At 42.9% G+C, this 14,211-nt stretch overlaps 1 long non-coding RNA gene across 1 annotated transcript in view; it reads left to right on the plus strand.

The window, feature by feature from the left end:
• Positions 1–13,688, plus strand: part of LOC133569556 (uncharacterized) — a 177,120-nt gene extending 163,432 nt beyond the window's left edge. The window contains exon 4 of the long non-coding RNA XR_009809829.1: positions 13,341–13,688. This is a non-coding gene — a long non-coding RNA (uncharacterized LOC133569556). The remainder of the gene's footprint in view (positions 1–13,340) is intronic.
• The last annotated feature ends 523 nt before the right edge of the window (positions 13,689–14,211 follow it).

A 14,211-nucleotide genomic window follows, 5' to 3' on the forward strand; every position in this document is an offset into this window, starting at 1 on the left:
CAGAATTAGATTAGTTATAGGAATCTTAGTGTGTACCATAAAGACACAACCAACAAAAATGCAGTTTGAATATGTTTAGATTTATATATTATAGTATTATTTATATTTTACAAATTACGTAAAGACTGCGATGAGGTGGCGACTTGTCCAGGGTGTAGACCGCCTTCTGCCCGATTGTAGCTGAGATAGGCACCAGCGCCCCCCGCGACCCCAAAGGGAATAAGCGGTATAAAATGGATGGATGGACGTTACGTAAAGATTTGTATTGGCATAAATAATCACATATGGACAATAAACAAACTACTACTGTACATTAACAGCTACAATTCAGTTAAATCCAATATTTCAGATATCTTGTTTTTTCATATATTTACATTCCAGATAATGTCCAAATGAAAATTAAAAAGCAAAAAGATTGGTCCAAGAAAGAATAAAAGGATCTCTCTATACGGAGTTAAGCCAATTCCAAACTGCTTTTCCGCTTTGGCATTATTTGAAAGGAAATAAGACACAATAAATGTTCAAAAACTATGAAAAAAAAAATGTTCTTTATATTTGAGAAAATATTTGGCTACAATACAAACTTAAAACAGTGGGGTTGTTTTAGAAATATTGCCATAAATCTGTCAGAATGATTGCATTCAAAGTTAAATTCGCAATTATCCCTCTAGACTTATGAATGGACACGACCACGATGCTCCTAAACCGAACGTAAACTACTGTAAAGAACATGGCTGAATGAAGCCTTGCACCCAAGTGCGCCCTACTCAGTGGCCTAGTGGTCAGAGTGTCCGCCCTCAGATCGGTAGGTTGGGAGTCCAAATCCCGGTCGAGTCATACCAAAGACTATAAAAATGGGACCCATTACCTCCCTGCTTGGCACTCAGCATCAAGGGTTGGAATTGGGGGTTAAATCACCATAAATGATTCCTGGGCGCAGCACCACTGCTGCTCACTACTCTCCTCGCCTCCCAGGGGGTGATCAAGGGTGATGGGTCAAATGAAGAGAATCATTTCGCCACACCACGAGTGTGTGTGACAATCATTGGTACTTTATGACAGGGGCCGGCCCTGCCATGAACTATGCATTCGATGATCGATACGTTAGTAACTAGAATTTGCAAAATTGAAAATTAAAGCTGACCACACAAAACTAATTTGCACGCAGGTGTGTTATGTGCGGGTGTAGTTTACGTAATTACATGTTAAAAACCGAAGTCGGCGAGTGAAATGCTATCGCACCATTTTGGTATCTACGTACAGGTTGCAAACAGCCCCATAAAACAATTGGAGCTAACCATCGAGAATGAACACCAATTTTGATTTTCATACAAGCCAAAATTTGGTCTACCCATACCTCAATGAATGATCCCAATCTGTTTGTTGTTTTGGAAATGCGTTACTGTTTGGACGCATAGTGCTAGATCGGTTTAATTTCGTTTAAATCGGAATTAACATTTTACTTGACTTCCCAAAATAATGAGGATGAATTGCAATAACAGTACAATAAGAATTCTAAAAGATGTGGTCAAAGGAATTATTTTTGCAAGTTTTCAGAAACTGTTGTTTTGGAACTATTTGTTCTCCACCTAAAGTGTGTCAGATGTAGACAGATAGTTAAATATTTATCCCTTTGACTGCATTTCATATTAGTCTGTTATTGTTGTTTCATTTTGTTTCCCCACCCTAATTTGCCACCGATACTGTTGTTTTTTTTTTTCCTGGTAAGTCGAGAAACCTCACATCATCTTCCAGAAAGGTAGACCTCATCTTGTAGCCTTAATTAGAAGGAAATTGTAAACAGGCGCCTGCCTTTCTTGTAAGGATTATCCATAGTTTATGACTGACTGTTTGAAGTTGTAACACATTCCGAATCAGCACTGTTGGAGTGGGGCTCTTATAGGACATTGTTGTCTTCAATTATTTTCAGTTATATTCCCGTCTGTAACAGGCGGGGGTTCATCTATTATTTAAAGATGCAATCGTTGCTGTTTATCTGGGATTCTTAAAACCGGGTTATCTTTTCCCGGACTTTTTTTTATTAAAAGGAACAAAGTGTAATAAAGTGCACTTTCAAACAGATGCTTGTCTCTCTAGCGCTGGAGCTCATCTGCCATTGTGGTGATTTAATACGAACGATGCCACGCTGCTGCCAGGAGACAAGATCTAACGAGCATCGTGGATGCTTTAGTGTGTACATAAATGGTCGCACGCAGACATGGCTGCGACAAACGCAAACCCGGTACACGTTTAGATGGAGACAAACAATTACACACACCTCCATCCGTATGCCTTCGCTAACGATGGCAAACACAAGCGACGGGATTCCTTTATTATCCATTGCAGAGCTAGTGAAGTTCTCCAGCAAGTGCCACAAACAAGTCTCCCTCATGCTCCCTTTTGAGAAATCGTTCCAAATTGTACGAAAAGTTAAGCACTATACTTAACCCTATAAAAGAAAACAAAGCCCTTGTTTTTTGCCAAATTTTCATAGCACTTGTGTTATGTTAGGTTATATAAGTCAACAAATTCCGGACAAAAATATGGCAACACATAACATTGCGTGGGTTTCTCCAGGTATCCCTGCATCCTCCCACATTTCAGAAATATGTATTTCGGCTAGTGGAAAACTCTAAATCGTATAAAGGTGTGAGTATGAAATTGTGAATTATTGTTTAAAAGTGTCCTATGATTGAGAGGTTACCAATCCAGGCTGTACCCTCTGCCTCTCACGCAAAATCGGCTAGGATAGGCTTCACCATACCCGTTACCCTGAACCCCAAAGGAAAAGTCTGAGAAATTAGAATAAATTAGTATGTACTCATAAACACATACATGTATATGATGGTTTTCAAAAATAACGAGTTAACTAATGTTATTAATTACCAAAAACATTGCAATATTATTACTACTTTATGTCTATGAAGGTTCTCATTGATCCAGGTCATTGTCATCTCAGGGCATTCAATCGATCGCAACTGGACTGCTTCATTTGTCTTGGAAGACGTATCGCCACTCATCCGCGTAGCTTTCATCAGTTCGTCCTAATTGACTTAGATTGGTCAGATCTATTCTAACGGCTGTTGCCAAAACCCCCAATATACATACTCCAAAAACCAGGAGCGTGTGCCTGGCCAAGGATGATTTCGCCCTGTCGTAGTGAGAAAAAACAACTGTTTTGATGAAAACGAGCAATCCTAAATGTCAAAGCCAACGACAGTCATTGAAGTGTAAATTCCCCTCGTTAGCATTGAAATGGTAGAGTATTTAGCCTGTGACACCACCTGTCTCCCACATACAACACTGTCCTTTCAACCATTCCTAAGAGACTGCAATTTAGGCTCCAACAAATAACAGGAGTTATTTTTGTACAGCTGAATAGAATGCTTACGTGGGGGATTCAGACTATTTTGGACTGTCCATCCATCCATCCATCATCTACCGCTTATCCGAGGTCGGGTCGCGGGGGCAGCAGCCTAATCAGGGAAGCCCAGAATTCCCTCTCTCCAGCCACTTCGTCTAGCTCTTCCCGGGGGATCCCAAGCGTTCCCAGGCCAGCTGGGAGACATAGTCTTCCCAACGTGTCCTGGGTCTTCCCCGTGGCCTCCTACCAGCTGGACGTGCCCTAAACACCTCCCTAGGGAGGTGTTCGGGTGGCATCCTGACCAGATGCCCGAACCACCTCATCTGGCTCCTCTCGATGTGGAGGAGCAGCAGCTTTACGTTGAGCTCCTCCCGGATGGCAGAGCTTCTCACCCTATCTCTAAGGGAGAGCCCCGCCACCTGGCGGAGGAAACTCATTTCGGCCGCTTGTACCCGGGATCTTATCCTTTCGGTCATGACCCAGAGCTCATGACCATAGGTGAGGATGGGAACGTAGATCGACCGGTAAATTGAGTTTTGCCTTCCATCTCAGCTCCTTCTTCACCACAACGGATCGATACAACGTCCGCATTACTGAAGACGCCGCACCGATCTGCCTGTCGATCTCACGATCCACTCTTCCCCCACTCGTGAACATGACTCCTAGGTACTTGAACTCCTCCTCTTGGGGCAGGGTCTCCTCCCCAACCCGGAGATGGCACTCCACCCTTTTCCGGGCGAGAACCATGGACTCGGACTTGGAGGTGCTGATTCTCATTCCGGTCACTTCACACTCGGCTGCGAACCGATCCAGTGAGAGCTGAAGATCCCGGCCAGATGAAGCCATCAGGACTACATCATCTGCAAAAAGCAGAGACCTAATCCCGTGGCCACCAAACCGGATCCCCTCAACGCCTTGGCTGCGCCTAGAAATTCTGTCCATAAAAGTTATGAACAGAATCGGTGACAAAGGACAGCCTTGGCGGAGTCCAACCCTCACTGGAAACGTGTCCGACTTACTGCCGGCAATGCGGACCAAGCTCTGACACTGATCATACAGGGAGCGGACTACCCCAAACTCTCTGAGCACTCCCCACAGCACTTCCCGAGGGACACGGTCGAATGCCTTCTCCAAGTCCACAAAGCACATGTAGACTGGTTGGGCAAACTCCCATGCACCCTCAAGAACCCTGCCGAGAGTATAGAGCTGGTCCACAGTTCCACGACCAGGACGAAAACCACACTGTTCCTCCTGAATCCGAGGTTCGACTATCCGGCGAAGCCTCCTCTCCAGTACACCTGAATAAACCTTACCGGGAAGGCTGAGGAGTGTGATCCCACGATAGTTGGAACACACCCTCCGGTCCCCCTTCTTAAAGAGAGGGACCACCACCCCGGTCTGCTAATCCAGAGGTACCGCCCCCGATGTCCACGCGATGCTGCAGAGTCTTGTCAACCAAGACAGCCCCACAGCATCCAGAGCCTTAAGGAACTCCGGGCGGATCTCATCCAACCCCGGGGCCTTGCCGCCGAGGAGCTTTTTAACTACCTCAGCGACCTCAGCCCCAGAAATAGGAGAGTCCACCACAGATTCCCCAGGCACCGCTTCCTCAAAGGAAGACGTGTTGGTGGGATTGAGGAGGTCTTCGAAGTATCCCCTCCACCTTTCCACAACATCCGCAGTCGAAGTCAGCAGAACACCATCCGCACCATACACGGTGTTGATAGTGAACTGCTTCCCCTTCCTGAGGCGGCGTATGGTGGTCCAGAATCGCTTCAAAGCCGTCCGGAAGTCGTTTTCCATGGCTTCCCCGAACTCTTCCCATGTCCGAGTTTTTGCCTCCGCGACCGCTAAAGCTGCACACCGCTTGGCCCGTCGGTACCCGTCCACTGCCTCCGGAGTCCTATGAGCCAAAAGAACCCGATAGGACTCCTTCTTCACCTTGACGGCATTCCTCACTGCTGGTGTCCACCAACGGGTTCTGGGATTACCGCCACGACAGGCACCAACAACCTTGCGGCCACAGCTCCAATCAGCCGCCTCGGCAATAGAGGTTCCGAACATGGTCCACTCGGACTCAATGTCCCGCACCTCCCTCGTGACATGTTCAAAGTTCTCCCGGAGGTGTGAATTGAAACTCTCTCTGACAGGAGACTCTGCCAGACGTTCCCAGCAGACCCTCACAATGCGTTTGGGCCTGCCAGGTCTGTCCGGCATCCTCCCCCACCATAGCAGCCAACTCACCACCAGGTGGTGATCGGTAGAAAGCTCCGCCCCTCTCTTCACCCGAGTGTCCAGAACATGAGGCCGCAAATCCGATGACACAACTACAAAGTCGATCATGGAACTGCGGCCTAGGGTGTCCTGGTGCCATTTTGGACTGGTAGTAGTCAATCCACGAGATCATTCTGCTACACAATACCTCAATGCTTTTGAGGGGAATTTACACCTCAACGACTGTCTTTGACTTTGACAGTTAGGATGCTCGTTTGCATCAAAACAGTTGTTTTTTTCTCACTACGATAGGGCAAAACCATCCTTTCCCAGGCACACCCTTCTAGTTTTTGGAGTATAAATATTTGGGATTTTGGCACCAGCCGTTAGACTAAATCTGACCAATCTAAGTCTATGTGCACAAACTGATAAAGTTTACTAGGATGAGCTGCAAATAGCCTTCCAAGACAAACCAAGCAGTCCAGTAGCGATCAATTACTACTTTGTTTTTTTATTTGATAGCATACATGGTCCACCACGTTAACCACTGATGGTTACCAGAAAGGTGTGGGTTATTATACGATCACTGATCAGGTCAATGCTTAAGTTAATGCTAAAAAAAAATGAGGAGACACTGACTGACATGCTTCTTGGCAAATTTTGCTTCAAAATACACCCTGACTGGACCTTACAGTGGATACCACTGTGAGCAAGTTTTGAACAAATAAATGACATACATTGAGATAAAATATTTCAGAATATTCCTTAATGACATTCTGACAATACATTTGTCTTCATGTCCAAATATTGGGGTCTTTTTAAATTCATATATATAATGCAAGCGAGCAATAATCTGTGATTAGTCATGAATAATCTAAATTTGAATGTGCGATTAATCTAAACACGTTTTGGGGTGTCAAAAAATCGATTTTTGAATGAACCCTTTGTACGATTCAGAAATTATTTAAAAAAAAAAATGTTGTTGTTTTTTTAATCTGTCCTGTCCAGCCATTCAGGCCAATCATATTGTTGATGAAGATACCCATATCTGCTGTACATATTTACTTTAGAAAAGAGAAGTGTGAAATACTAAATTGTTGCCGTAGACTTTATTAAATATTTGGGTATGATTCAAGTAATATACACACACAGAGCTGTTTATTTTCTGAAGCAACGTAGTTAATAATACAACTGGCAACTAATTTTATTAAACAAGTATTGTTTTTCAACCGAAAATCGTTTTGAATCAAGAATCGATTCTGAATTGAATCGTTACCTCCAAGAATTGAATTGTGCGGCACCCAGAGATTCACAGCCCAAATATATATATATATATATACATATATATATATATATATATATATATATATATATATATGCTATTTTCTACCGCTTGTCCCTTTTGGGGTTGCGGGGGGCGCTGGAGCCTATCTCAGCTGCATTCGTGCAGAAGGCGGAGTTCATCCTGGATAAGCCACCGCATCCCATGGCCAACACAGATAGACAGACAACATTCACACTCACATTCACACACTAGGGCCAATTTAGTGTTGCCAATCAACCTATCCCCAGGTGCATGTCTTTGGCGGTAGGAGGAAGCCGGAGTACCTGGAGGGAACCCATGCAGTCACGGGGAAAACATGCAAACTCCACGCAGAAAGATCCCAAGCCCGTGATTGAAGTATATACACAAATATATAAATGTGTGTGGTATTTACTTTTTTTTTTCAGTACGGAGACACCTTCTTCTTACCACTCTTTTTGCAGCTAAGTACAACAAAGCTCAAAATCCTTGTGTTTCCATGATTTGCTCCCAAGAAAATTTACGTAATTGTAATTTAGAATGATCCTAGGTTAATCTTTATATGTTGATATCAAGAAATGTGTATTATCTATAAGTTGCCTAACTGAAGTAACATTAGCCAGCCGGACAAATGTGTCAGACTAATAATAATTAGTGTTGTCTTTCATCATGCAATGAGATAATGTGTGACAGAAATACACACCAAAAGTGGATAAACCATGTTTTTTTTTCTCATTGCACTTACATGTCTTGTTATTGAAGTCCTTAAGACATGTACAATTAACATTACCATATTACTCCACCCTCAACTGAAGGAGACAAAGTGCAATCAATACCTGATATAAGCAGCACACCCAGGTCAGGAGACCCTCCTGGATAGCCTCCCCATTTAGCACATCCAGTAAAATTCCTTTATAGATTCTGGAGGGTGACCCTTTGACAACCTGGGCGAGATAAAGTCAGTCTGGTCACAGTGACCTAAAGCCAATAGGCTAGTGTCCAGTCAGTCTGGCTGTCTTTATAATGAAGTGGTCACTATTGCTTTTCTGTCACTCAGCAATTACTAGGAGAGATATGGAGCTCTAGATAGGAGTTGAATGCACAACCAGGTAGTGGTCACAAAATTACATTCACAAGTGAAAGGACCAGTAAAGTGACATGTAAACTACCCTAATATGAAGCGGTAATGACTGAAACCAAGATCGATTGGAAGGATGTTAGTATGCATACAAACAGAACATCTATTCCTGCACAATATGTCAACATTGTCCTAAAAAAGCAATAAAGGCTTCAGTTTGTAGTCCCTTCCCGATCTTGATTGAACAATGGCTGCACTTGCTTTCATGTTATCCAACTGTGTTTGTCCGTTTACTATACGGAGACAAAGTATTACGGAAAAAGGAGCATTTAACAACAAAAGACGTTTTGCTAAGCTCTAGCTTCTCGACACGATATGGCATGCAACTACTGTTTGGGAAAAAACAAAAACAATGACAACTGCATTTACAAAAATAAGTACTCTTAAACGTGAGTAAGACTATCAGAGTAGTATTCATTTAAGAATACGATTTCATCTTATTCAGATGAATGAAAGAAAGCAAAAACTATAGCTGATACAGTAGAGCTGACCCTGGTTTATTGCGGTTAATGGGACCTCACAAGACCAATAACAAACCAAATATTGTCAGAGGTAGAGCATTAAAAAATGTTTACAACCTTCTAAATATGTTTTTTCAACAAAATTATAGTCTGTTAAATAATACTCAAAGAGTCACCTTTACACTTGTTTCACCCAATAGCTTTAAGTGTATTCTACTGTCATTTAGAATACTCACTGGTAGCCCAGGGGATCCACCAAGCATCACTGTTTTGCCCATCACATAGCGACCAAAACATGTCCACGACATAAAAATGCTTTGCCACACCTTGGTTAATATCCTCTATGTTAGAACTGGGCTTTCATATCCTGAAACCACAGGCGTAAGTTGTTATGCAAAAACGGGCTCAACGTCACAGTCGCAGCTACGATCCTTAGCTGTGATTGATTGATTGATACTTTTATTAGTAGATTGCACAGTACAGTACATATTCCGTACAATTGACCACAAAATGGTAACACCCGAATACGTTTTTCAACTTGTTTAAGTCGGGGTCCATGTTAATCAATTCATGCTAATGATGTTATCATTGTGTTGTTTTGTGGTCATTCCACTTTGCTCAAGTCAAAGCTCTCTTACTGATGTCAAAGCTGAAGTGAAAAGAGTGACACTCTGTACTTTGGCGAGACAGCGGTTGTTAGCTGATAGCTGTTAGCAGTCTCAGTTAGCCTAGAGTGCTGCGCAGGATGTCCAATGCTATTTTAAGTTGTTGTTGTTCGCATCGCTCTTGTCAAAGTATCATCAGTGTGGAGATGTGTTATTGACGAGGAAGGGGTTGAGGACGAAGTCCATCTAAAAGTTGTTTTAACCATGGCAGACTTCGCAATAGATAACGAAGATGGCTATTTTTAGACAAATGAGGATTCACAACCTTATATTTTTAAACAGAATATACAAAGAATGAACTACTGGTTAAATAAGCTTAGCGAGCATGAAGCGTGGGTGAAACAGCTTGGTTATTGAACAGCCTACAGAACATAAATAAAGAAATAAATGATGGCATTTTTTTGGATGCATTTTTAGAGTGATTTAGAGGCCGAATGGATTGCTCCCATTAGCTGCATTACTAGCCACCGAAAACAAGACAAATATGTTTTTATTTTTTAAAGTTGCGGTGTAATGAAGTCATGATATTTGAAGTATGATATAGGGATGGACGACTGTATACCAATGCCCTCTTGCCCCAGATTTCCTCTGGATACGAAATGGCCGTGGAACGGCAACTACATGGTGCACATTCTTTCCGTTTTTATTCAACTCAATGCATCAGTTTCCACCGCCTGCATAACGTCACCAACATTCCATTTACGTTCTGCATTCCAGCACTAAATATATGCGTAGCTTCCATATTTGCCAGACCCCACAAGAAATCTGTTCAATTTAGCTAACTGTCAGTATTATGTTAGAATAGATAGAATAGAATAGAATAAAATGTACTTTATTGATCCCTGGTCCAGTCCATAGATCCACTATGGACTGGACTCTCATTATTATGTTAGAGCCACTATGGACTGGACTTTCACAATATTATGTCAGACCTACTCGACATCCATTGCATCCGGTGTCCCCATTTGCGGTCCTCTTCAAGGTTTTGTCATAGTCATTGTTATCGACTTCCCACTGGGTTGTGAGTTTTTCCTTGCCCTTATGTGGGCGCTGAACTGCGGATGTCGTTGTGGTTTGTGCAGCCCTTTGATACACTTGTGATTTAGGGCTATATAAATAAACATTGATTGATTGATTGATTGATTGATTGATTGATTAAAGTCAATTCAAGCTTTATTTATAGAGCACATTAAAACAACTGATGTTGACCGAAGTTCTGCACAGGGCACACAAGATAATAAAAACAATAAAATAGTGAATAACAGAATTAACAGTAATAAAATAACAAGATAAGAAAATAAAAATTGTTGAGGTAAAACACTATAAAACCAAGGTGTTATTTGCGAAATGCTTGTGAAAATAAATTAGTTTTTAGCAGGGTTTTAAAATACTTTAATGTTTGAGCAGCCCAAATGTGCAGGGGTAGATGGTTCCACGATTTTACGGGGAGCTGCAGAAAAGGTTCTGTCCCTTCTAGTGTTGTGGGAAAGACAGGAGCAGTTTGTTTGCAGACCTTAATGCTCAGTCTGGGCAGTGAGGCTGCAGGAGCTCAGACAACTAAGATGAGGCAGGTCTAAAATCTGCTTGTGTTGGACAGCAAGTCATGCACAAACACAAAATAAATCATCCGATTTACTTTCAAATTATAATACCGAGTTTTAAAGGTGGATCATATTTTACACTTTGAAGCATCCTAATGGGCGGCGACAGACATGAAGTCAACTTATCAAAGGTTTTCATAATTGACACAACTGGATGTGGCCATGCTGATTCTGGATGTCCAAAATGAAAGAAAAATATACAGGCATATCTCAGGCAGCTATATGGGGGTGTGGGGGACTTTGTCAAACACCAGCTGATATAGGGATGGGGAAAGCAGGTGAGTGGCTGTTGTGACAGCTCACCTGCAGGATTGATGTTAGTGTTATTGTTGCTTCCTACAAAAAAAATTGTTTATGAAGGCAAAACTGTCAGCACCTGTTATTAATGGCAGTTTATTTGCTTCTGCTCCTTCGACTAGACAGAATAAACTGTCTGTTGTTCACTCTATTACAAGTTCCCTTATTAGATATTTTTACACGGATTTGTGAAATTTCGTAAGAGTCCGCGCTATTTAGCGCGGTATTGCTCGGTTGGTAGAGTGGATGTGCCAGCAACTTGAGGGTTCCAGGTTCGATTCCCGTTTCTGCCATCCTCGTCACTGCCGTTGTGTCCTTGGGCAAGAAACTTTACCCGCCTGCTCCCAGTGCCACCCACACTGGTTTAAATGTAACTTAGATATTGGGTTTCACTATGTAAAAGCGCTTTGAGTCACTAGAGAAAAGCGCTATATAAATACAATTAATTTCATAAATGATAAATGGGTTGTACTTGTATAGCGCGTTTCTACCTTCAAGGTACTCAAAGCGCTTTGACACTACTTCCACAATTACGCATTCACACACTGACCGTCACTGACTGTCAGGACACAACGGACGTGACGTGGTTGGTACCAGGTGGGGTTTGAACCAGGGACCCTCGGGTTGTGCACGGCCACTCTCCCACTGCGCCACGCCGTCCACTTCAGTTCACTATTTCGCTGCACGACGGAGCCGCAACCTAAGGGCGGTGGGGCTTGCCGGACTATGGATAGCGGTGATTTTTTGAGGGGGTTTCTTTCAGCAGCCGTTTCGCATCTAGTGCAAATCCGGGGTTACACTGTCACTGAGCATTATTTGCTCTGTTTTGACACTGGCGCTCTTTAGGTGTACCTAATGTTTTGTCTGCTAAGTATATGCTGATTGTTGACAGCGAGGTGTCCAAATGAACAGATACAATGGAGGCAGGGGTCATGCTACCTGCACAAATTGAAGGTCCGCTCATGGTCCATTGACATAGGGTCATAGTCACGTAAATCCCCACAGCCACCCAGCTGCTGCCATCAGTGACTCTCCGCATTCTTGTGCGCGCTAACTATTTAGTCGTCAATGATTTGGTTAAGTGGAATTGACTTTTATCTGTGGTGTGCTGCGGGGCTGCCACTGGCAATTCAGCATCCCCCATTTTCTCAGCGCTCCTGTTTTAGCTTAGTGTCACAGGCAGCACAGTGCGGCCATTGGCAGCTGAGCGAGGCCTGATCAATAGGCTGGGTCAGGGATGGCCCGCGGCGCTGCTGTGGGTGGGCTATTGATCCGACAAACACACTCCCACAGGTCGCATTGGCAAACCTTGAAGCGTTGGCCCTTGCCTGAGCCACGGAGAAAAGGAGGAGACGACAAATTATCGCTGATACTTTGTCTGTCAGCCACAACTGCTGACAAAACAGTCATAAAATTAATTTTGCTATTGATTAACTACTAATGTACTGTGCTGTCTGTATTTATGGTGGCTGGTAATCGTTGTTGGAATTGATATTTCAAAGCAAAAGCATTAAGAAACGCTGAGCACACATTGCAATCAGAGCCGAGAACTTACTTTAGGATGTAAGCTCAATATTAGTCTAGTCTGTCTTTGTCACTCTTCTCAACCTGTGGCCAACAAGCACAGTTATTTTTGACTCGATTTTAAACGGTGTTCCCCAAGCGCCTTATCAGCGCTGCAATAGGAGCTCTTGGGAACAATTAAACGTGGGGTTTTAACTTGAGTCAAAACCACAGAGGTAAAAATAATCGTGCAGTGTTTCCAAATGGAAGTGTCTTCAAAAGAGCTACTCAATTATCACAAAGTGTGTTTCCCTTTCCCATCTATATTCCGTCACTAAATCTCTATTGGAACACATGACAAGCATATTTACCCTGCTTTACAAACCAGGCCCAATGTGGAATTCAAAGGCTTTTTTTTTTAAACACTTTTTCCCTCTTCTGGAATTGACAGCAGAGTAAATACGTATTGTCTATAAGACTTTGTTGTCATGTGAGAGCGATCTGGTGCAGAGCAGCCCATTATGCATGCTATTACAGGAATATGTCTTGCTCCGCTTACGAGAAAATTAAGTTTCACCGGAAATATTTGTCATTCCTCCTTTTTAAAGTCTACAGCGGCATGAGAATTGGAATTGAAAGTAATCACAAGCGGCTGTCTGCTTGTATTTGCTTACAAATAAATATACATAAACTGAACTGCTGATTAGCTTTGCTGTTTGTACTCAAATTGGACTTGAATTTAGTTGTATTCAATTGTTTAAAAAGCATGTTCTATATTTTGTTTCTCATCGCAGGTGATGCTTTCATCCTGATTTGTCCTTCTTGGACCTGGGAGTCCCTGAATCCCAGTATGGCTTTGGAACACCCTGGAAATACCTGGACTTCTAGGAGTGTATAACCAAAAGATCTTGAGGTGCCCAGGCGCCGCAGTGATAGCTTTACATTTGCCTGTACAATTTTGACACCAAACAAAAGAAGAAATAGAGGAGAGGACTTTAGCAATAGCTGCCACAATTGTTTCGACAAGCCTACTGTGACCAGGAGGACTCGACCTTTGGGCCGGCGGGCTTCAAACCGACACTTGAAAAGAGAACGCCGCCAGGGAGGCATCCGTGTGGTAGCAAGACAGACCAAAAAACCCTATCAGGTAAGGCCTGACCATCTCTTTTCCCCCTGCTGTCCAAACTCTGAGCCCTTTACCATCTGCTGGGCTTTGAAGCTATTTATCTCGAGCATCGGTCTTCCTCTTTGTTAGCTCCCCTTCTGTGTTCACGTACACAATACTGGCTGATAAATGTCTCACTTTCATGCTCTGCTTACCTGTTTGTTCTCTTTGGACAGTATGAAAGTTAGCAATCCAATGCACAAGAAACTGCGCTCGACTACATGCGCTTAAAGTGTGTCACTGTTGCGACATTTTATACAATGCACAACTTTTGGTATACTTGTACAATTCAATAAGACCAAGCTCTGCCTTTTCAAACAAAGTGATTCTACGTTTTGATTGACACTGCCTTTATCTTTGGGGAGTAGACCAGTATCCTAGTCAAAAGCGGCCACAAACAGTATGTTGTTTTTTTTAAGGGGACCTACGATGACTATTGTCTGTTTTGACTCATGAATGTTGTTACAATGTTGGATACTCATGATAAGCAATGCCGAAGT

This window comes from Nerophis ophidion, linkage group LG02 (assembly GCF_033978795.1).
Source record: "Nerophis ophidion isolate RoL-2023_Sa linkage group LG02, RoL_Noph_v1.0, whole genome shotgun sequence".
NCBI classification, from domain to species: domain Eukaryota; kingdom Metazoa; phylum Chordata; class Actinopteri; order Syngnathiformes; family Syngnathidae; genus Nerophis; species Nerophis ophidion.